Source organism: Eschrichtius robustus, chromosome 7 (genome assembly GCF_028021215.1).
Source record: "Eschrichtius robustus isolate mEscRob2 chromosome 7, mEscRob2.pri, whole genome shotgun sequence".
Lineage (NCBI taxonomy): Eukaryota > Metazoa > Chordata > Mammalia > Artiodactyla > Eschrichtiidae > Eschrichtius > Eschrichtius robustus.
Genome location: NC_090830.1, coordinates 105,937,045 through 105,961,791, shown reverse-complemented (window position 1 = coordinate 105,961,791; position 24,747 = coordinate 105,937,045). Strand labels below are relative to the sequence as shown.

Below are 24,747 nucleotides of genomic sequence, written 5' to 3'. Positions count from 1 at the left end.
TCCATTGGGAGACTCAGTCAGAATAAAAATGAGCCTAAGAGCCAGGATTTGTTGAATCCTAATTGTATATCAGGCGCTCTTCTAAGCCCTTTACATGAACGATCTCATTTATTAGGTGCTACTATTACCTCTCCCATTTAGTGAATGAGGACCCATTTAGTTTAGGCCTCAGCAGGACAAGTATTTTGCACAAGGTCACACAGATTGCACATAAAGAGTGGAGCCAGGTAAACAAATCTAAGCAACCAGGCTCCAGATCCCCAACTTGTAAAAGGCAATTAGAGAAAACACAGCGAGTTCTATTTCCTGCACATCCAAGTCTTTGGGCGAAAGGTCATACATAGCGTGCCTTAACTTGGGGTTTAGGTTTTCTCAAACTTCTCTCTGTCTCTCTAGCAACAGAAGTGACCTTTCATGCCAAATCTAAGGCAGGACCTCACTGCATAAATAAAATGAGTAAGAGCGGGTTGCTCATCAGAAGCGGGTTGAAGGGCTGAGATCTTCATCTGCCTGCATCTCCCTCACCTGACAGAGGCCCCGACACCCCTGGAACACAGCTGGAAAATCACTATCACTCTGAATTATGAGCTTGAGAGACAAAAGCAGCACAGCTAGAAAGCCAACAACAGCCAGCTAAACCAAAGGAAAAGGAAGAAATAACCACCAGCCGCCCTCCAGCAGTCACAGAGGTACCTCACCATCCGGGGCCTGACACTAATCATCTCAAGTTTGAGCATTTGAAGGGCCAGAAGGAGGTGGAATTCAGGGCTGGAGCAGAGAGTCAGGAATGAGGCAAATCCAATAAACAGGCAGAGGTGGGAAGCGGAGCCAACAGGGCGCCGGGGCCAGCGGTCTGTGGTGAGTGAACAGGGCTGCTGTAGGCACAGAGGTGGGAACCCGAGAGGGAGGCCAGCACAGGAACTGCTCCCAGAACCAGCGTCCTCCAGCTTCAAGCTGTCCACACATATTATATGAGATAGAAATGGCAAAAGCTTACCAAGTACTTTGATACCCATGTTTCTTTTTTCTTTTTTTTTTTTTTTTTGGTGTGTGGGGACTACATCACCCTCCTTCTTGCCGATTCAAAAATTGCTTTTTCCTTCTTTACAGTAACATACCACTCAGTGGCCGGTACTCTCAGCCTTAGCAGACAGAAATGCCTGCTTTGGGGAGTCGTGTGGGTAACAATTAAGAGTCCCAGACTATGTGGATTCACATCCCAGCTCTACCCCGTACTGGCTGTGTAACCTTGGGCAAGTTACCTAACTTCTCAGTGCCTGAGTTTCGTCTTCTGTGATATGCAGATACCAGAAGTAAGAGGGTTGTTGTGAGGATGACAGGTTAATACACACAAAGTAGTTAGAACTGTACCTAGCAAAGTTCAAACTAAATTCTAGCTATTACTGTTCTTATTTTGACAGCTTTCATTTCCCTCCTGACCACTTTCTGTTTTCTCTTCCACACTCTCTATCAGTTCCCTATTGCTGCTGTGACAAATTGCCACAAATGTAGTGGCTTGAACAATACAATTTGTTATCTTACAGTTCTGGAGGCCAGAAGTCTAAAATGGGTTGGCAGGGCTGACTTCCTTCTGGAGGCTCTAGGGAAGAATCCGTTTTCTTGCCTTTTCCAGCTCCTAGAGGCAGGCTGCATTCCTTGGCTCCTGACCCCTTCCTTACATTACCCTACCTCCTGCTAGGGACTCTGATCCTCTTGTCTCCCTCTTATAAGGACCCCCTTGATTACACTGAGCCCACCCAGGTAATCCAGGATAACCCCTCATCTCAAAATCTTTCATTTAATCACATCTGTAAAGTTCCTTTTGCCATGTTAAGTAACACATTTACAGGTTCCAGGGATTAAGACTTAGAAAACTTTGGGGGACCACTGGCATTATTCAACCTACCACACGTCTTTCCAAAGCCCAAAGTTGCATACTGGCAAGACTTAGGTAGGTCCAGAGGGAAAAGACAATATTAGTGGCTAACTTTTTGAGCACTGACTATGTGCCTGGCACTATGCAAAGTGCTTTAGGTGCATTATCTTACTTGGGTCTTAGAGCAACCCCATAAAATTACTATCTTACAGAAAGGTTAACTTCTTGTCTAAGGCTGTACAGCTAGTAGACGGCAAAGCTTATGTAAAACTAGGTAAATTTGATTCTAGAGCCCTTGTATTTGACCAAGAGTGCCTTGTCCCTACACCTTAAGCTATTATAACTGGAGTCACCATGACCACTACGGGCCTTGGAGACTATGCCACGAGAGGTACACATGCTCATGGGACACAGGCACACAGGGGTCCTGCAGAGTCCATGCTGTAAGGTCCACACAGATGGTGGAGCCTTCAGAACATCTTCTTACACTCAAAGGAGAAAGCCTGGGGTTACTGAAGAGTTTCTTCAAGTGCAGATTTGGACCAAAAAGCCAAGAAGGGACCAGTTGGAGAGAGAAAGAAGTCCATTCCTGACCCCAGACCAGCCCTGCAGTTCTAATCAACCTCCCAGAAGAAGAGAGAACCTCACAGTCTTCCCTGGAGAGACTTCCAACTCAGAAGACCCAGATCCAGATTGATCCAGATCCTCTGAAACCCTAACAGGAAGTTTCAGAACCCCAGCTACTAAACAATTTAGCTATAGCCCTATCTGAAACTTTCTAATGAGCCAAGTTAAAGCGATTTGGTTTCACTCAGCTGAAAAAAGGGCCAGTCATTTGTTTTGGGTGATGAGCCCAAAGGTTGTTTCAGGAAAGCACAATGGTCAAGGGAACGGAGTCTGGAGCCGGCCTGCTCTGACTGAATCCTGGCCCTGGCACTTTCTTGCTCTGACTTCATGCAAGTTACATGACCTTTTAGTTTCTCAGTTTTCCCATCTTCAAAAGGGGCATAGTGGGGCTTCCCTGGTGGCGCAGTGGTTGAGAGTCTGCCTGCCAATGCAGGGCACACGGGTTCGAGTCCTGATCTGGGAGGATCCCACATGCCGCGGAGCAACTGGGCCCGTGAGCCACAATTACTGAGCCTGCGCTTCTGGAGCCTGTGCTCCGCAACAAGAGAGGCCGCAATAATGAGAGGCCCGCGCACTGCAATGAAGAGTGGCCCCCACTTGCCACAACTAGAGAAAGCCCTCGCACAGAAACGAAGACCCAACACAGCCATAAATAAATAAATAAATAAATAAAACCCAAAAGTTTAAAAAAAAAAAAAAAAGGGGGCATAGTAAGGGAGATCCATATGTCCTTATCCAAAATCAGAAGGTTTCTAGCTTTCGTAATGGTAAAACAGTACATGTGCCATATATTAAATAATGCTATAGGTGGGATCTGCAGCAAACATGTCCATTGTTTCTGAAACAAAAATGTATAAATGTTCTTACCAGGTGAGAAAAATAAAGACCATAATAACCTCATGACCAAATTTTGTAGCCAAACTTATGAAAACCACAGTGTCGAGAGTTGTTATTTTGTTTGTTTGTTTGTTTGTTTTAATTTTGGAATTGCAGGTAAGGGATAACAGGTCTCTGGCATTTACCACCTAATGTTGTTGTTAGGATTAAATGAATTAACAGATGTAAAGTGCTTAGAACATTGCCTGGCACGTAGTAAGCACTATATAAGTGTCAGCAACAACAACTACTATTATTATTCTCATCTAAATAGACTTGGTAGGGGACTATGAACAGGAAATTGTTAATTTATGACTAAATTCGATTTGGAAATTAGTACACTGGAGATTAATAGTCATTAATCCTTTAGAACAATATCCCAGGGCAGATTTCTGAGATGATGGAAATGTTATATATCTTCCTTGTCCAGTATGGTAGCAACTAGCAACATGTAACAATCACTTGAAATGGGACTAATTTCATTTAATTCTAACTAACTTAAATTTAAACGCAAATAGCCCTATGTGGCTTGCGGCTACCCTACTGGACAGAGGGCCGGGTTCCAATCTGGCTCATGAAAACCTATTTAAGCCATAATACAGATGAATTACAGCATTAATAAAAACAAGCCTGAGTTCTATACCATGGGAGCAGAGCAGACCCTATGATGCTGAAGAGAGTTTTCTCTTCCTTTCTAGGCCCCATAGTTGGCCCATGGCAAAGTGCATCTTTGATATATTATTCTTCTTTCTCTACTCCCCAGTTCCCCATCTCCAACTCTCCTCTTGGGGACCCCACATAATTGGGCCACATGCTTCCCTAAGCCCCCCCCCCCACAATCAATACCTCCCAGCTCTTCTACAGCAGTACCATGCTCCCCAGCCACCTGCCTTCCCTCTCCCAACCAAATTCCCACTTGCTCAATGCCAAGATCTCAACCAAGTGTCCAGAGGAAAGCAACCTGATCAAACAAATCCACACTCTAAGCAGTTACTGCTTTTTCTCACGTCTTCCCTGCTACTCCTGAATCCGAAGCTCTAAATTGTTGTGCTCCCCTGGACCCCTTCTCCCCGCAAGCAGAGGGAGCCCAGGCAGAGAAAGAAGGAGCCCAGACTGAAGCAGTTGTTGTCCTCTACAGGCCGATTGCCAGCCAGGTGTGTGGAAGGCAGGCACTGCCAACACACATGTGCAGAGCAGCCTCGCTCCTTGCAAATATCTCCTCTTGCCCAGGCAGGGCAAACATTCCCTGCTCTCTGCTTTAGAAAACAGCAAGCACAATTCTTTTCAATTTTCCTTTATTCATTAAAAAATTTGTAGGTAACAAATTGCACATCAAATGAATTGTTTTAAATACAAGACAAAAGCCCAGGGAAGACTGTGATTAAGAACAGTTGCAAATAGAAAAAGAAAACCAACCACCTTCATCGGAATCTAGCTTCACCACAATGCACTGGAGCATGGAATTTTTAATGACACAGGTCAACCTTGGAGTACATCCAAGGAGCTTATGTTACTATAAGGACTGGAAGACTGTCCCTCCAGCTCTTACTTGATCCCCAGGCTTGGACCAAGGACGATTATTATGCATGGCTCCTAGGTATAAGGAAAATTTTCCCCGTGTCGCTGTAAATGGAGGACAATTTGAATGGTAAACATTATGTTCTTCTCTGAATCCTTTTGGTTATATTATCTCCTTTTCCGAAGTACAGATTTGTATTGAAGAAACAAAGTCATAACACTATTTCTAGAGGGCCTTCTAGGTGCAAGCTCTGTGCCAAGAAAGCCACAGTTAATTCCTTCAGTAGGGAAAATGAAACATCTACATAAATAACTCTCAAAGAACGCTGAGAGAAGAAAGGCTAGGGAGGTATTCAATAAAATGCTGCAGGCATCAGAGCTGGAGAATGTTGACTATTTGGGGCTGGGGTATCAGGGAAGGTCTCACAGCAGCAACAAAAACTTAGTGTGAAGGATGGTTAGGATTTAGCGTGGTAAAATGGAGCAGGAAGGGCACTCAGGAAGAGCAAAGAATGTTCTAGATGACAGCATCATCAGGCATCCTTCAGAAAGTATCCGCGAAGACATGGCTGCATACAGCATCCAGAGATAGTCCGCCACCCCTTCACCCCCAATGCCAACTGGGCCCTGTAAGGGCATCTACAGGGTCACCTGCATCCACCTCCCAAGACAGGCTCTCAAAAATTCTTCCTGGTGGGGTGCAGCACTCTTGGCCTCGGCTGTGCCCATTCCGTGGCAGTGGCTCCACCCTATCCCTACCAGGGCTTCCTACCAGAAACACAAGGAAATTCACTAATCCTGCAGAGATCTAAATGACCTACTGGCAAATTTTGCATGATGAAACTCAAATTAAGAACTATGTGGAAATAAAACTTTTCCATCAAGTGAATCCTACTTAACATCTATTGAGGGAGCTCCCTCTTTAAAATGAGGCTGCTAAATCTTTGAATGATGGATCTTTCTTACACTGAATAATTAGTTGAGTCAGTTGAACCAAGTGTTCTCATGGCTTAAATACCAGGCAAGATGTGCGGGGGGAACCGTAAATTTACACTGTGCATTTAACATTAGACACAAGGAAGACTTTTCCTTCTAGGTTATTCATTATCACAGCATTAGAAGACTCTAAGAAAAAAGACGAAGCCATTCTTCTAGTTACCAGTGAAAGTGAGACCAGGTCCAATACTATATTTTCTAGGATTTGATGTAGCTAATCTCTCCAGGAACAATCTCTTGAGCACTTTCCGTGAAATACTGGCGGCTAGGGGGGCCGCCTCAGCAAGAGCTTATACTTTTCTTCTTTGTACTGCACACGCAAAATGCAGCGGAGACCCGCGGCAAACATTTGAAGGGGCGAAGGAAGCACTTACAGGGTATCCTCCAGCCCATATGAGGGCTGGCCCGCGCCCCCTAGGGAGTCGCCTACCTCAGTTCTCCCCTGGGGAGAGGAGTAGGTACCTGTACTCCCGCCAGGTACGCGGACTGAGGCTGCTGCCCCTGGCCGGATCTACTGGACTCAGAGATTAAAAGCCCATCTCTCCCCTTCTCCAAGCCTGAGGAACCGAGCCACAGAAACACCTTCTCACCTTTCCTCTTCTAGCCGGTCGCGCCGGAGTCCCCAAGTGCAGCGTCCCTCTGGGATGCGCCTGTCGCTAGCGGCGTCGGGTGTCCTCGCTACCGTGTGTCAGCGGCGGAGCGGACGACAGGAGCGCGCAAAGCCGGGCAAGTGCCCGGGAGACAGAGCCCGGGGCGCGCCGCCCGCCGCCGCCGCCGCCGCCGCCGCCGCCGCCGCGCCCACCCGGCCCCGCGTCGTCGTGTGCGCCCCCGCCCGGCGCCGCTCCCTCGCTCCGCGCCCGCAGAGCTCTGCAAGCTGCCCGGACGGCGGCGCGGGCGACAGCGAAGCCCCCGCCCTGGGCCGGGCTTTCCCAGAACTCACCCGCCCCGGGTGAGAGGCCGCGAGCGCTACCGCGGGCCGCCGGGCGGCCGGGGGCGCGGCCTGAGCCGGGCCCGCCCCCGGCCGCGGGCTGCGCGGAGACGGCAGGCGCGAGGGGCGGACCCGGCCGCCACCCACGCCCCGGCCGCGGGCCTCGCGACCCCAGCCCGGCCCAGGCCTCGGCCCCGGCCTCGGCCTCGGCACCCGGGGGCTGCCCAGCACCCGGGCCGCAGCGGGAGCTGGCGAGAGCGCAGCGGGGTTGCCCGGCTCCGACCGGAGGTGGGGAACTCGGTCCACCTCAGGCCGCGGGAATTTAGTCTCACACTTTCCGCCAGGGACCGTCCCTGCTCGACACACACGGAAACCGAGGCTCTTGGAGGTTAAATTACTTGACCAAGGTTACTCTGGTAAGGGCAGCACCAAGTCTCCAATCTGTTCGGTCATTCGTCATTCAGATATTTACTGTTGAGCACCACAGTGGGCGCAATGCAGTGCCAGGCTCAGGAGGTACTCCTTTGACTGCTAATAGTGACCGTCCAAATAGTGACATCCAGGTCTGTGGACTCCAAATCTAGTGGCTTTCGCTGCTGAAGCAAACAGGAGGTGTTCAGCGCTGCCAGACACTGCAGGCTCTGCACGGAGCCTTACCTAGCCGTCGAGGGGGTTTTTATACCCAACTGGCAGTCAGGAGAGCCAGGGACCTGAGGAAAATCGAATTATCATCCCCCTCCCTTTCCCCTAAACCCCCCTCCCTCTTCACCTATTTTAATGGACGGACCTGTTCCATAGGTCTGACCCTTCCTCTTGTATTCAATCAGGACCAATTCCGGCGGCCCCTAGCCCTCCCGTCTGTCCACTCCTCGGAGCGAAGCATCCCCCTAAACACAGCCATATCATTCTTCCTCTTCTACAACTTTAATCTGTGCAGAAACCTTCACTGGCTCCCTGCTGCCTTCCGGACTAACTCCCCACGACTGTAGGAACCCAACATGGCCTGGTTATTAGGGACCACCCAACAGGATGCTTCTCCCACTCTGAGCTTCTTTCTACCTGGACCATGACCACCTCCTCCCACACCCTTTCCTCCTGCTCAAGTATGACCCTTTCTTTCAGGTCACTGTTAAAAGTGGCCTCCCCTCCTTTGAGCCTCCAGGCGCAGGAGGGGTTGGAGCAAGAATGCGCAGGAGGGGCACCAAAGAATTCTGCCTGTAAGAAAAATATGCCAGCCTGGTCCTTAAACTCTTTTGCTGTTTTCTCACCACTAGGATTTTCCTGAAAATCAACGTTACCTCCTTCCTTGAGAGCCGGTTTTGGAAAGCTCTCTGCAGAAGACTCTGAGGAGACTCTTTGTTCATGAAAAGCTTGAGACCTTAGCAGTAGAGGAATAGGGAGTAGTCATTTGCTCTGACCCAGTGCTCGCACGGTCCTGGACAGGTGAATGGAGGAGCCAGGAAAAAGGAAGCATTACTGACAATAAACAAGGTAGGCTATTTATTGAATATACAGTTGTGTATTATGGTCTTATAATGCATTTAATGAATTAGTAATATCAAACATCATTAATCACCTGGAGCCCTCAAAGACTTGTTTAATTAGGCACATGGGAATTAGGCTTGCAAACTGGTGGATGCACAAGCAGTTAACATTGAATCCTCCAAATGAGTCACTCCACCATTAGTAACCAAGGAAAGTCTAGGTCCGTTAGACAGGAAAGTTATCTGAGTGTGATAATCAGTGTCACCTATCCCTGGAATAGGGAGCCGTCCCCAATTTTTTGCAAAGAGAGCGGGTCCAGATCAATGTCCTTTGCTCACCTCCCTCAATCCCTCTCTAAATGAGACTGGAGGGAGCCGTGTCCCTGAGGCTGCCTCACCGCATTGGAATGTCTGAGCTAACAGTGCTTCCAGAGGGTTCATTGCTCCTCTGAACAGCACTGCCCAGACTTTCTGGAGATTTTAATTCACTCCCCAACCTCGCCAACAGTTGCACACAAGGTGCCTTTTTTACACCCTGCTCTCTGTTCAGTGAAACACACAGACCATCTCAGGGGAACAATGGCTCCATTCAAGACTTTTTCAAAAGTACAGCGTATAACCTCCACACTGTGGGTTGCTGCCAGCCATTATCTGAAAGAAGAAAGACGGTCAGATAAAGTGCTTGTGAATTGGGGGAGCACTGGACAGTTTCCATGGAAAATTCAGCTTCAATCAACTAAGTTATGCATCTTTGTATACAAGACCGTTTTGCATAGTCAAAAACAACAACAAAAACAAAAGCCCCAAGAAATAATGCTGTGAAAGCTATTTAAATGTAGTGCATCTTTGTTTGAAATTTCAGAAGAAAGCACACATCTCTTTTGAACTTGTTACATAATGGTCTCCATTTGATGGAAACTGATTTAAGTTGTAAACATTGGGACTAGGGAACTTAAGTCGTAAAATCATTTTAAGAAATGGAATCACGTCCCTACTTTCTTCCTCTCACATCCTGTAATTTTTGTGATTGGTGGGGGGTGTCTCTGACTTCATGGTTGTTGCTGCCAGTGGGAGGCCCCACACCCCCTACTGCACATACTGCAGAAAAAAAGATTGGCCCTTTGCCACACTCAACAAGCCGGCCATCAGTTAACCCATTTATAAACAAACCTTAAGACTGGGAACTGAGTAGTCAGCACAGGCACCATTGACAAATTTATTGATCTTTGTTCAACAGTAGCTAATTGCTAAGCAGAGGAATTTGCCAACAGACTTCTGGGTAGCCTTGGAAGCCAAGGAAGAGCTGAAGGAACAAGGCAGCCCTGAGTTTAGGAGTTGCCATTTTCTCTCATTTGAAGTCAGTGTATCAGATTGTACAGGGTTTACCAGCTGTCTGCACATAGGCTAGTGAGTTCAGATAGTGGGGACAGAGCCCAAAACAAGCTTTCCAGAGTTATCTCATATGTGAGGGTAGAAGTACTAAGGCAGTTCGAGGTTGGTGAAAAATACCAGTGTGTTAGAGCAGCAGGTAGCTCTACTTCTGTTGGGTGGTAGGAGTGTGGGTGAAGGAGATCTGTCTCTCAACATAGCCGATATTAGGGGCACAGACTGATGTGGATCCACTTGAGTTGATAGCCTCAATCCACCTCCCAGGTGTGAGCCCCTGAGCAAGTTACTTAACTCTCCTCGTTTTCCTCTTCTGTAAACTATATCTACCCTTCATGATGGTTGTGAGCAGTGAGTTAGTCTATGTGAAGCACTTAGATTAAAGAAATACAACTCTGAACTCTATTTTCATTTATATTTAAGGTATTTAAAAACTGTGATCTCCTTTGAATATTGCAAGTATCTTGTTAGTGTTTTGACAGAAAGTCCATCCATCTTTTTCCCTTGAAACGTTCTGGAATCTCATTTTAATATCTGGTTCAGTTGCTATCAGCAAAAGGCAGGTGTAGCTCAAATCATCTCAAGGAGCCATAACTAAAAATTATAAAAACACAATTAAAAAAGTTTTAACTGTACTAGAATCCCAAAGCATAGACATTGGAGCTTGAGACTTCTCTAGATGTAGGTTTTAAAGTTTCATGTTGTTCTAAGTGGCCAAAATGTTGAAGAGGAAAAGAACTCTGGTGTGATCGTGGAACTCAAAGGAAAATAATATTCGCTTGAAAAACATCATGTTTTCTTCAAGCTTTGCTGGAGCTAGTCTGCTAGGAAAATGGCCATGGCTCCTGGGTGATCCCAAGTGCTGTGAATTGTCCGTAGATTGGACTGGTCACCAGTGGAGGGTGGATGGCATGAAGGCAGGTTTGCATAGGCTAATTTGTTCACTGATTCTTCAGCTGGTAACTTGATGCTGATTAGCTCTACAAGCCCCCAACGAGCTCATTCTTTGGTTTCTCGGCCACTTCTCCTTCACTAATGTTAGCATGTTACTATCTGCTAGCCTTCCCAGATCCTTTTATTCACAATTATCATCCTCAACCACTCCTTATGCCAGAAAATGATAATAATGATAACAGCAGCTGCAATTGAGTGCTTACCATTGTGCTGTTCTTTTATTCTTTTATGCAAAAAATATGTATTGAGCACCTACTATGTGCCAAGCATTGTTCTAGGTACCAGAAATACAGCAGTGAACACAACAGTCAACAAAGTCCCTGCCTTCATGGTGCTTATATTCTGGTAGGCATAGATAGACAATGAGCTATGTAAAAGTAAAGCATATAGTATAGTAGAAGGTGATAAATGCTTGAGGAAAGTAAAGCAAGAAAGGAAGACGGAGTGCTGCAGGGCTTGGGGATGATTGCAATTTTAAATACAACGTCTCAGGTAAGACTTCATTGAGAGGTAACAATGGAGTAAAGGCTATAAGAGGTGAGGGAGGGTGGAAGACACTGCTTATTTCCCTCCAATATCCATCCTCCATTGTTTCTTTTAGCTATAAAACAGTTCCCACCTACCCTGTTTTGTCTGGGCCCATGATTGCCCACTACTTTCCCAACCTCCCTTGCATCTAGGCTAAGTTCATGGCTTAGTTTCAGCCAATGACATATGAACAGAAAGTCAGCAGGCAACATCCAGTAATGTCCTTAGAGCTGAAGCTGCTTGCCTCTGATTTCTTTTCTCCCTTCCCATTATTTGAGAATTGGCAAGGTCTGAGGCAGCTGTCTTGGCCCAGAGATGGAAGCCCTATGCAAAGAAAGCAGAGGTACCACAGCAGCTTGGACCACTCACTTTGGGACTGTTACGTGAAGTCAAGGGAGGCTTTTTTTCAGATGGGAGAAATAATAGCATGTTCCTGTATTGAAAGGATTGACCCATGAAAGAGAGAAAAATGGATGATACAGAAGAAAGAGGCAAGTATTTCTGTAAAAATGTCCTCGAGTGAGTGAGAGGGGATGGGGTCTAGTGTGCAAGTCAACGGGCTGGGCTTGGACAGGAGCACAGACAGTTCATTTAAAGAAACAGGAGACAAGACAGATTATATTTTCCAAAAGTGACCACGGCAATATTTCCAGGCCCACATACTTTTCCAGAACTTTGCCACTGATAACAGGTGGAGACCAATTCCCCTTCTTGTGAATATGGGGCAGCCCCAGTGGCTTACCCACTTCTTATTCAATAGAAAGCGGCAGGAGTGATGCTACCTGGCTGCAGTGGCTACGTCACAGAAGTTGAGACAGCTTCCGGAACTCTCATACTAGGAATGCAGATGCCATGTTGTGAGGAAGCTCAGGCCACATGAAAAGGTTATGTGTAATGTTCCAGCTGATGATTGCAGCTTAGGATCCCAACTGACAGCCTGCATCAACCCTGGACATGGGAGTGAGCGTGCCTTCGGGGGTTCTAGGCCCCAGCCTTCAAGCCATCCCAGTGATGGCAAGCAGAACAGACAAAAGCTATTCCTGTGAAGCCTTACCCGAATTGCAGGTTTGGGAGCAAAATAAATTTCAGTTTTTTAAGCCACAAGCTTTGGGGTAACTTTTTAATATAGATTTAGTAGATGAAACAATAGGTATGGAAGTTGGGGGTGAGTAGAGTTGGTAGAAGCTTGTGAAAGTTTTCTTCAATAAAGTGGTAAACAGTGTTATCAGGTGAGAGTAAATAGGGTAGGAGGTACAAATAGTTTGAGAGAGAATATCTGAAATACTCATTTAGAAAAGTGGGAGAGTCAATGAAATAGGGAAATATAATGCCAGGTATTGTGTCCAATTGTGGTCACAAATGAAATGTGAGCCCAGACGTTATGATTGTACATTTTTCTTTGGACAGATTTATGGGTGTATGAGAAGAAAAAATGGAGAACTGGATTTAACAAGCGTTATTAACCAAACAAGAAAGAAGCAAGGACTTAGGATACACGCAAGGGAGTGTTTATAATGATCAACCATAAAGTTAAGCCAGGAAAGGAGGAAAGGAGAATCAGTGAGGATGAAGGCTTACCATGCACTGTGCTCAGTGCTTTATATACAATATATCTTGTATTTCTCTTCACAAAAAACATATGAGTAGACACTAATATTGTTTCCATTTTAGAGATAATGAAAAGTAAAGCTCAGAGAGGTTAAGCAATTTGCTCAAGGTTACACAGATATCTAGATTTGAACTCATACAATCTGGTTGCTAAGCCATACTCTTACCCTAGCCTTCCTAAGATACCTGAATTAGTTCCTTCCGCACTGAGCCCACCTTGCTCACCCCAACACCACGTCATCCCTGAAGTCCTCTGCAGTGAAGGCTACCTTTTCTTCCCTAGTTAACAGGGCAGAAGGAAGAAGGGCTTGTTAATTCCTACCACCCTCTCCCCACCATTTATCCCACTCCCACTTTTCCCAGTGTCTTCCCTCAACAGTCTTCTTTCAAAATTTGTGCCACTGGCATGTCCAGTTTCTTTCCATCTTCACCAAAGCCTTCTATCTACCCTTCCTCTCCAGCCTATTTCTGGTATTATCCTAGAGGATTCCACATCCATGCTCCCTTCCAATACTGAGAACACATGTGCCCTCCATGAGAGCAGGGCCATGTGCACACGACATCCCAGCATGGAAAACCATAGCTGAAAAATGGTAGTTCTCAGCAAATCTAGGAACCTCCTTGCCTCATTGCTTTCCAGCACTACTCAAACTCAGCTGTTGGCAAGCAAGGTCACACCTCCAAAGTCTCACCTCTGAAATTCCCTTTTCTGGTCACAGTTTTCTCTTCTGTTATTAGGCTGACACTTCTTTTTCTTTATTTTATTTTATTTTTTTTTTTGGTATCACATAGCTGTTCTTTTTTTTTTTTTTTTTGTAAAGTACACAATTCAATGGTTTTTAGTATATTCACAGACTTGTGCAACTAACACCAGAACCAATTTTAGAACATTTTCATCAACACAAGAGATAATCCCCCCCCCCATAAGCAGTCATTCCTCGTTCCTGTCACCCCAGTCCCTGGTCACCACTGCTCTGCTTTCTGTCTCCATGGATTTACCTCTTTGGGTCATTTCATAGAAATGGAATCATTCAATATGTGACCTGTCGAGACATTTCTTTTTCTTCATTCTCATTTTCCAGAAGCAGCTTCTCACCCTATGCTATCTACCTCACCCTGACAAAGATGTTGTGAGCAGTGTATGCAGTAAAGTCTCCATCAACCAGAGCTCTGTATGTCTAAAATGTGTTCCAGATCTTCCCTCCTGAGCAACTGTACTTTCTCTAAAGTCTGTATTGCTCTTCTGACTCCTCTCCTTTGCTCGCCTTTCCTCCTACTCTCCCAGCCCTTCCAATATCCTTTTGATCTCTTCTCTTTTCTCTCAATCACTGTCCCTCCCACTAACATGGCTTGTTCTTGTGACTTGTTTTTATAACAATTCTCTAGGCCTGATTTTATTCATTACTTTAGTATAGGTTTTACTAATATGATGAAAAAAGCTAAGAAACAAAGTCTAAATTACTTTTTACAACATTTGCAATCTGCACATAGGGAATATATCTTCTCTTCCAAGTTCCATGGACATTTACCAGAATGGGTCAAGAAAATCTCAAGAAATTCAGGCTATATTCTCTGGCTAAAATGCAAGAAAACTAGAAATTAATATTAAGTATTTTAAATGAAAAAGCATCAACTGCTCAACAATTTAAACGTGTTCTTCTAAGTAATGATTGGGTCACAAGAGAAATCCAAACAATAATTAGAGATTTCTTGGAACATGACAAAAATGAGAATATTACATAATCTAAATTTATGAGATGTGGCTAAAGCAATAATTAGAGGCAAATGTGCGTCTTCAAATGTTTTTTTATTATTAAACAAGAAAGTGTAAAAATATATGAACTGAGCATTCAGATTTTAAAGAATACCGAAGACAATTTCAAGAAAAATAAAATTAAAAAGATAGTAACAATGAAAGCCTACCCAACTAGAAGATAAATCAAAGAGCTGGTTCTTTGGAAAACATAAAATGCCTTCGAGGGGAGCATTAAAAAAGAGTAACACTTCTGGAAAACATAATCAAGAACAAAAACACTGGGACTTCCCTGGTGGTCCGGTGGCTGGGGCTCCATGCTCCCAGTTCAGGGAACTGGATCCCACATACCGCAACTAAAGATTCCACGTGCCACAAGGAAGATGCCACGTGCGGCAGCGAGGATCCCGTGTGCAACAACTGAGACCCATCGCAGCCAAATAAATAAATAAATATTAAAAAAAAAATAAAAACACTAGCAAAATTATAAAAGAGAAATAGAACACTATAATAAAGGTGTGACACTTTCAGTTATAAAAGAATATTATGAAAAAGTTTAAGCTAATCAATTTTTAAAATCTGCATGAAATTGATAATATTCTGAGAAACTGTATTACCAGAACTGATCCAAGAAGGAGGAAAGTCTGTATTTCCTTTGGAACACCATTGCTGGGTTTGGGGAATTTTGGGTTTAAGGAATTCTTCCTTACAGTTCTTGTTTTTCCAAGTTATTAGCCATAAACCATGTTTGCTCAGCCTCCTTTGCAGCTGGGGCAGTGACATGTTACCCAGCATCATCAGCCAGGCGTGTGTGTGAGACTTAGATTCAAAAGTGAACAATTTGAAGAGGGAAGGTCTATAGAGAATACATTTTGCTAGCAAGAATGAGAGCAGAGAAACTCAGCTTTCTGGGGTGTCTGTAAAGCTGGATTCTTGGTGCCAAGGTGGCTTTAGTGCTGGTAGCAGATGGAATTCCAGAAAAGTTGAGTTCCTGGCAGTAGTGCTAACTTATAGCCTCCAGTGCCTGGGGAATTATTTGGGGCATTATTCTTGGAAGCCTAGCTTTGAGGCTGACTCTCCAGCTCTCAACAATTCTGTGAGCTACTCAGATTCCTTTTGGTAAATTGCTTTGCTGCCTAAGTTAGTTTCTGTTACTTGTAACTGAGAATCCTGACTGACCCAATAACCAGTGAAAAAACTGAAAGTAGTTAATTGATTAAATATTTACTGAGTGACTTTTAAGGTAGGAATTGTGTAAGATACTAGGAAAATGATAGTGACTGGGAAGGACTGACATAATCTCTACCTTCATAAAGTTGATAATTTAATAGAGTACTTAGCAATGAATCCTCACCAAAGAAAGATTTAGCATGGTATTTTCAAAGTATTTTTACCCAATACTAGTTCATCAATAAAAAGGGACTCTGTGGCCAAATACATTTTAAAGTGCTGGAGGCTTACAATTCACATTGACATACTAAAGATTATGAGAAGTCCCAGATAAATAACTATTTAACTCTGTTTAACCCAGAGATTCCCTAATTTATAAAATATTGCACAGAACTCTTGCTGTGAAGTGCTGCCCATGGGCCAGATAATTTTAACTATCGGTTCTTACAGACTTTCAGTAGATATAACCAAATGCTCATAAAATATTTTCCAAAGCAAAGAAAATATCATGAAATATCACTTATAAGTCTAGACATGAAAAATCCTAAATAAAATATAATTAAATCGAACTCAGCAGCATATTTTGAAATCATCTACTCTGTGCCAGTCAAAATTTATCTCTGGTTCAAAGATACTTGAATATTAGGTAATTTATTAATAAAAGAATGCATGTCAATAAATCAAAGGAACCAAATTATCATCTCAATAAATAACCAAAAGACATTTCATAAAATTAAACACCACTTTCTACCTGATATAAAAAGTCTTTTTAAAACACATAATAGAAGTGCATGTTCTATGTACTATACTATATCTTTCACAAATAACAGCCATCATCATACAAATTGTAATCTATTTAGAGGCATACCTATTAAAATTAATACTAAATAAAAATGCCTATTTATGGTTTTTATTATTCAATATCGTCTGGGTATTTTATTTAATATAGTAAGATACAAAACATAAAATAGAAATAGACCTCCTGAAAAGGAGGAGATAAAATTATGATTACCTGCAGAAAATGTGATTATGGACCTAGATAATCCAAGACAATCAACTACAAAATACTTAAAATTAATGAGGGCTTACTAGAGTGGCTGGATACAAGACAAATATTCAAAAATCAACAGCTTTTCTATATAACACTAATATCTACTTAGAGATACATTGGAGTGATCTCATTCACCATAGCAACAAAAACATTAAAAATGGAAATTAGGTACTGGTTACCAGAGGGAAGGGGGTTGGGGGTATGCAAAATGGGTAAGGGGGATTAACTGTATGGTGATGGATGGTAACTAGACTTGTGGTGTTGATGACTCTGTATTGTAACAGATGTTAAACTACAATGCTGTACACTTGAAACATAGAAAAAAGTAATAAAAGAAAAAAAGAAGGCTCCCACAGTATGGCCGGCGACATTAGCTAGCGCTCGCTCTACTCTCTCTAACGGGGAAACAGCGGACTACAAGAGACTGAGCTGTATCTGCCTCTATTTCCAACAGACTCACGTTCAACTTTCGCTCACAAAAAAAAAAAAAAAAAAAGCCGGGAAAATTTTATTAACCCTTTTTTAAAAAAAGTTAATATAAAATTATAGCAAAAAAGGAACCTGAACTTTAGTAACACAGCTGGAACAATCCGCAGTGGCGGCGGCAGCGGCAGGAGAAGAGATTTAATTTAGTTGATTTTCTGTGGTTGTTGGTTGTTCGCTAGTCTCACGGTGATGGAAGCTGCACATTTTTTCGAAGGGACCGAGAAGCTGCTGGAGGTTTGGTTCTCCAGGCAGCAACCCGACGCAAACCAAGGATCTGGGGATCTTCGCACCATCCCAAGATCCGAGTGGGACATACTTTTGAAGGATGTGCAATGTTCAATCATAAGTGTGACAAAAACTGACAAGCAGGAAGCTTATGTACTCAGTGAGAGTAGCATGTTTGTCTCCAAGAGACGTTTCATTTTGAAGACATGTGGTACCACCCTCTTGCTGAAAGCACTGGTTCCCCTGTTGAAACTTGCTAGGGATTACAGTGGGTTTGACTCAATTCAAAGCTTCTTTTATTCTCGTAAGAATTTCATGAAGCCTTCTCACCAAGGGTACCCACACCGGAATTTCCAGGAAGAAATAGAGTTTCTTAATGCAATTTTCCCAAATGGAGCAGCATATTGTATGGGACGCATGAATTCTGATTGTTGGTACTTGTATACTTTGGATTTCCCAGAGAGTCGGGTAATCAATCAGCCAGATCAAACCCTGGAAATTCTGATGAGTGAGCTTGACCCAGCAGTTATGGACCAGTTCTACATGAAAGATGGTGTTACTGCAAAGGATGTCACTCGTGAGAGTGGAATTCGTGACCTGATACCAGGTTCTGTCATTGATGCCACACTGTTCAATCCTTGTGGGTATTCAATGAATGGAATGAAATCGGATGGAACTTATTGGACTATTCACATCACTCCAGAACCAGAATTTTCTTATGTTAGCTTTGAAATAAACTTAAGTCAGACCTCCTATGATGACCTGATCAGGAAAGTTGTGGAAGTCTTCAAGCCAGGAAAATTTGTGACCACCCTGTTTGTAAATCAGAGTTCTAAATGTCGCACAGTGCTTTCTTCGCCCCAGAAGATTGAAGGTTTTAAACGTCTTGATTGCCAGAGCACTATGTTCAATGATTACAATTTTGTTTTTACCAGTTTTGCTAAGAAGCAGCAACAACAGCAGAGTTGATTAAGAAAAAACGCAAAAAGAGAACACACATAGAAGAAGGTGGTGGCTGCTTTTTAGATATTGATACCAAGGGCCATGCTTTCCATAACCACCACCTTGTAGTTACAGAAAGCCCTAGATGTAATGATAGTGTAATCATTTTGAATTGTATGCATTATTATATCAAGGAGTTAGATATCTTGCATGAATGCTCTCTTCTGTGTTTAGGTATCCTATGCCACTCTTGCTGTGAAATTGAAGTGCATGTAGAAAAAACCTTTTACTATATGAAACTTTACAACACTTGTGAAAACAACTCAATTTGGTTTATGCACAGTGTAATATTTCTCCAGGTATCATCCAAAATTCCCCACAGACAAGGCTTTCGTCCTCATTAGGTGTTGGCCTCAGCCTAGCCATCTGGGACTGTTCTATTAAATTGCTACCAGGCTTTTGCATCCAGTTACCTCCACTTTCTAGAACATATTCTCTACTAATGTTATTGAAACCAATTTCTACTTCATACAGATGTTTTTGCAGCACCAATCAAAGTTCTTCTTCCACGAGTCGAGTCCTCTACGAAAATGACTGCAGTTATCCATTTTGTGTATTACTATCTCACTGCTTCCTATACTTGTGTGACTTTAATTGATTCATTCCTCACCATGGTGTCTCCCTCCCAACCACACCCCCTCCATAAAGCAATACACTGTTGCACTGTGGGTTTACACTAACCTTATACCCCAGAGGGGGAACGGGGGGGTGGACCCTGGGCTTAATTTTCTTTTAAGGTCAAGGGAGTTTGGCATTTTTCATTACCATGAGCTCTTTTGAAATAAGCTGGTGTTGATTAGCAAAGAAGGTGTAGATTGATACTAGGGAATACTGGCAGAACGGTATGGAACCGGTATGCCATTCTGTGCCCCCCATTAAATGAGATTAGCTTCTCATGGGTACCATGCCTTTATTAACTTGCTAAGTAGTAGTATAAAAGAATTAATCACTAAATTTGTTAGCAAGGAGCTTTAAGATAAAGGTTGTGTTGGATTCAACAAGTCAAGTCAGCTCAGATGATTCACCTCAACTTTTACTTTCATAGCCATTTCCACTAATTTCTATTAATGATATGCCATAACCTTTCATTCAAAGCAGAATCGATGTCTTTGCCATCTTTGTGACTTAAAAAGTTCTGTGACTTTGTGATGCATGTGATAGTGTTCTGACGTTTCCTCTTACTGGTATTTCTTTCACCATGGAGTATCATCAAGTGATGAATGAGAACTGTTCAGGTTATTCAGACATACTACACAGTGAAGCAGAGTGCTATCCATAAAATATAACATACAAAATTCCAAAATGGTCAATGGGAAATGACTAGAAATACAGGCTTAAAAGAGTTTGGATCTTTTAGCTGTATTTGCTAATACGGACATTTATTTAAGCAGCTGAGAAAAGAGCAAAGTTGACTCAATTTTGTATTTCTTCTTGTCCTCAAACAATTTTTGATTCTTTCTGGATTGATGCAGTGATGTTTTTGTTCCTTCCGTATTTATAAATGAAACACTTTTTTTTAGTGTTTCTAAACATAAATTCTACTTGGTTTGAAATCAAGTTGTTGGAACACTTTTGACTTTTAAACATGTTGTTGATTCAGAGCTTCATTGAAGAAGCTTTCAATCAATGGATCAGTCCGATTCTGTAATTAGCGCCCAGTACCTAATGTTTTGGTGCTATTATGAGGACCAATGCTCAAAGTGGATTTTGTTCTTGAACAGTGTCCCAGTAGATTTGATGAACATTTATTGGCTTGAGGTCTGATCCCCCCCCCAACACCCCCCCCCCAGTAGATTTAAGATTTCTATTTAATGTTGAGAAACTGCACAAATTTGTATGGAACAAAGCCTAGAAAAATGAAGACTATAGATTGAATAGTAATCTAAATTAATCCTAGTGTGTGTGATAGAGGAGGGAGAATCTTGGTGCCATAATTTCTCTCTTCATGGTGTTGGACTTAAATCAGTTGAAATGTATTTCTGTACCACAATTTAAGCTTCAATAAAGGTTTGCTTAATTCATTGTCTAGTGACATTCAGAAAGTTTTCTGTTGATGTATTTTTTTAAATAGTATACATGACCAAATACTAGACATCTAAAGTTTTTATAATTAATTGAGTAAATCAATATTTAATGATCATTTTTTAAGATTTATGGGAGTTGTCATAAAGATAAGATCTCTTAGCTCCTGGGAGAACAGATTTAAACATTTTTTTGTTAGTGGCTTCATACCTGAAGCTCAAAGGAAATCATCCGGGCTATATAGCAGGATATCAAAGAGTAGAAAGGGTGTAAGTAGTAAGAATAAGAATGCTAGAGTTTGGAGCTAGAAAAGTGAAAAGTTTGAAGGTGGAATAGTCTAACATTTATTATGAAATAGGCTCTTGATGGTGGGGTGGGGGCAGAGTTTAACTCATGGTTATTTCTATTAACTAGAACAGAGTTATAAGCTTTTGATCATTGTGCCATGCAGGTACATATCTCATCATCTGAGTTAAAAAGGGTTGATCGTAGAAAAGCAGGTTGTTACACATGTGTGCAATACCTACAGCACCAGATTCTTTTACATGAACAGGTAACTGAGTTTGGCAGACACTTGGTGTTAATCAGATTCAGGGATATAATCTGAAAAATATGGTAAATGTGATATCACACTATGAAAGATAAAAGGCTTTTATTGTCCTAGCCAGATAACTCACCATTTCCTGGCTACCCACCTTCAAACTTGACATTCTCATCTACCCTTTTTGTCATAATGGAAGAAGTATTGGTCCTTTGGATTCTATCCACCCATTCCTACCTTCAGAGGCTTTCTGAGTTCACTGCAAGCATGTCCACTGTTAACCACCATCAGTTTGTTTTACTTTTCTAGTTTCTTCCCACTTATGTTTGCTCCTTAGGGTCTACTTTATTAGTCCTTTACAAGATGACAAGTGTCAATTCTTACCCCAAACTGAACCCTCTTCAGACTACTACTTGCAATCTAGCATTTTCCTGAGTTGTTCAAACCAGAAACCTAGGATGAAATTGAGGCAGGGTCATAGAGATCTGTTATGTGACTAAGATTGGAAGAAAACCATTGGCAGTGTCAAGAGATGTCCAATATGCTGTTGGATATGTGAGCTAGGAGCCCATAAAAATAGGTCGAGATTTGTAATTAAACATCTTAATTGGATGTATATTTAAAAAAATTGTACCTTGAACCTTCACACCCTAGCTTCGATAGTCCTCAGTTCTGCTTTGGTGCATTCATCTGTCCGCTATACATACCTCTTATTAGGTAAGATTTATAAAAATTGAAATATACAAACCTTAACTACAATTTTGAAAATGGATACTTTTAGCCCACAGCCATATCAGGACAAAGGAAGGTTCCCTTATACCCCTACCTAAGCAACAAAGCACTACCCCTACTTTAGTTGGTAGTTTAACTACTATCCATATTTTTTCACCATAGACTAGGGTTTCCCTCCCCCCCCAGCTCTGAAACTAAATTGAATCACTTAATGCTTTCATTAGTATAAAGTTTTGAGAGGTTGAACCATGTATGTCTTTTTATTGCTGAGTAGTATTCCATTGTATGAATGTACCACAATTTGTTTAGCTATTCTCCTGTTAATGAACATTTTGTTTCCAATTTTGGGAAAATATGAATAAAGCTGCTATGAACATTTGCAAAAAAAAAAAAAAAAAGAAAAAAAGAAAAGAAAAAGAAATTAAGGATAATCATAATGATGTACATATTGGATGGGCCAAAAAGTGCCTTCAGGTTTTTAAGTAAAAATAAAAGACACATCTTTCATTTTCACCAAGAACTTTATTGAACAACGTATTCACCCTTTTGTTCCTCCACCTTCTGCCATTTTTCAGGCAACTTCATAATTCCATCTTCCCAAAACTTTTCATCTTTTTGAGCAAAGAACTGTGCCAGGTACCTTTTACAGTCTTCCAGGGAATTGAAATTTTTTCCATTAAGAGAATTTTGTAAAGACTGAAATAAATGGACTGAAGGTCCGATGTCTGGTGAATACGGCGGATGAATCAGAATTTCCCAGCCAAGCTGTAACAGTTTTTGCCTGGTCATCAAAGAAACATGCCATCTTGTGTTATCCTGATGGAAGATGATGCGTTTTCTGTTGACTAATTCTGGATGCTTTCTGTCGAGTGCCGCTTTCAATTGGTCTAATTGGGAGCAGTACTTATTGGAATTAATCGTTTGGTTTTCCAGAAGGAGCTCATAATAGAAGACTCCCTTTCTATCACACCATATACACAACATCAACTTCTTTGGATGAAGACCGGCCTTTGGTGTGGTTGGTGGTGGTTCATTTCGCTTGCCCCACGATCTGTTCCATTCCACATTGTTGTACAGTATCCACTTTTCATCGCCCATCACAATTTGTTTTAAAAACGGAACGTTTTCATTACATTTCAGTAGATAATCACATGCGGAAATATGGTCAAGAAGGTTTCTTTTCACTTATGTGGAGTGTGTGTGAGTGATTCTTTTGGAGAAATTATATTTGAATAAATAGTGTGAGTGATTCTTTTGGAGAAATTATATTTGAATAAATAGGGAGAGACACAATATTCCTTCATGAAAGACTTAAAGATTAAAGATGCCAGGGCTTCCCTGGTGGCACAGTGGTTAAGAATCTGCCTGCCAATGCAGGGGACATGGGTTCAAGCCCTGGTCCGGGAAGATCCCACATGCCGTGGAGCGACTAAGCCTGTATGCCACAACTACTGAACCTGCACTCTAGAGTCTGTGAGCCACAACTACTGAGCCTGCGTGCTACAACTAGTGAAACCCACACGCCTAGAACCTGTGCTCCACAACAAGAGAAGCCCCCACAATGAGAAGCCCGCACACTGCAACCAAGAGTAGCCCCGGCTCGCTGCAACTAGAGAAAGCCCGCGCGCAGCAACGAAGACCCAATGCAGTCAAAAATAAATAAATAAATAAAAGATTAAAGATGCCAATTTCTACTACGTTAATATTTAACATTTAACAAAATTCCAATGGAATTTTTAAAAACTTGCTAGAAAATGCTGATGATTGCTGAAACTAAGGTGATTGTCACATTTAATTTCATTATAATATTCTCTCTACTTTTCTTTTGTTTAAAATTTTCCGTATTAAGAAGTCTTGGGGATTTCCCTGGCAGCCCAGTCGTTAAGACTCTGTGCTCCCAATGCAGGGGGCACAGGTTTGATCCCTGGTTGGGGAACCAAGATCCCGCATGCCACATGGTGCGGCCAAAAAAAAAAAAGTTTTTTTAAAAAACTTGACTAGGGCTTCCCTGGTGGCGCAGTGGTTGAGAATCTGCCTGCCAATGCGGGGGACACGGGTTCGAGCCCTGGTCTGGGAAGATCCCACATGCCGCGGAGCAACTGGGCCCGTGAGCCACAATTACTGAGCCTGCGCGTCTGGAGGCTGTGCTCCGCAACGAGAGAGGCCGCGATAGTGAGAGGCCCGCGCACCGCGATGAAGAGTGGCCCCCGCTTGCCACAGCTGGAGAAAGCCCTGGCACAGAAACGAAGACCCAACACAGCCATAAATAAAATAAATAAAATTAAAAAAAAAAAACAAAAAAACCTTGACTGAAAATTTCCCCAAAAACTCATTAAAAAATGATTAGCTACAAGAATGTTTGAAAAGAAGGACAATGACAGGGTAGCAGAAGTGACATTTCAGCACCAGCAGTGACTATTCCCAGGCAGAAGCCATGTGGTAGCAGTGTGTCCAGAGAAAAGCCAGAAGCTGGTCCTAAGCTGACTGTTCCTGTCATGTGAGCTCGGCTGTGTCTTGCCCTCCTTGGTTTCAGCCATTTTCTGAGCCTCGTTCTCCAGACTTCCCAGTGATTCTGATATAATACATTACTTTTCCACTCAAACCAGCTAGAGTTGATTTTTTGTTCTTTGCACCCAAGAAATCTGATTCAAACAGTTTATAAAAGAAAAAACATACTTCTAAATAATCCATAGGCTAAAGAAAAAATCATAACAGAAATTCTGAAATATTTAAAATTGAATGACAATTAAAAAAAACAACAAGCTACATACCAAATCTTATTGGCTATAACTAAACAATACTGACGGGGAATTTATAACTTTTAAACGCATTTATGAGAAAAGAAGGGTGTGTAATGAATAGCTTAAGCATTCAACACAAGAAACTCGTCAGAGAACAGCAGAGGAAACCCCAAAGAAGAAATTGTACATATAAAAGGAATTATTTAAATAGGAAAAAAAAAGCTGGATTTTTGGAAAAGACTA

At 42.4% G+C, this 24,747-nt stretch overlaps 1 protein-coding gene and 1 pseudogene across 8 annotated transcripts in view; one reads left to right on the top strand and one right to left on the bottom strand.

Annotated features, from left to right (window-relative positions):
• PLCE1 (phospholipase C epsilon 1) overlaps positions 1-6,658 on the bottom strand; it is a 311,916-nt gene extending 305,258 nt beyond the window's left edge. For all 8 annotated transcript variants that reach the window (XR_011074510.1, XM_068548222.1, XM_068548229.1 and 5 more), the window contains exon 1: positions 6,484-6,658. The gene's annotated coding sequence lies outside the window, so the exon portion shown is untranslated. The remainder of the gene's footprint in view (positions 1-6,483) is intronic.
• A 10,457-nt stretch (positions 6,659-17,115) lies between these two features.
• On the top strand, positions 17,116-18,439 carry LOC137767739 (S-adenosylmethionine decarboxylase proenzyme pseudogene; annotated as a pseudogene).
• The last annotated feature ends 6,308 nt before the right edge of the window (positions 18,440-24,747 follow it).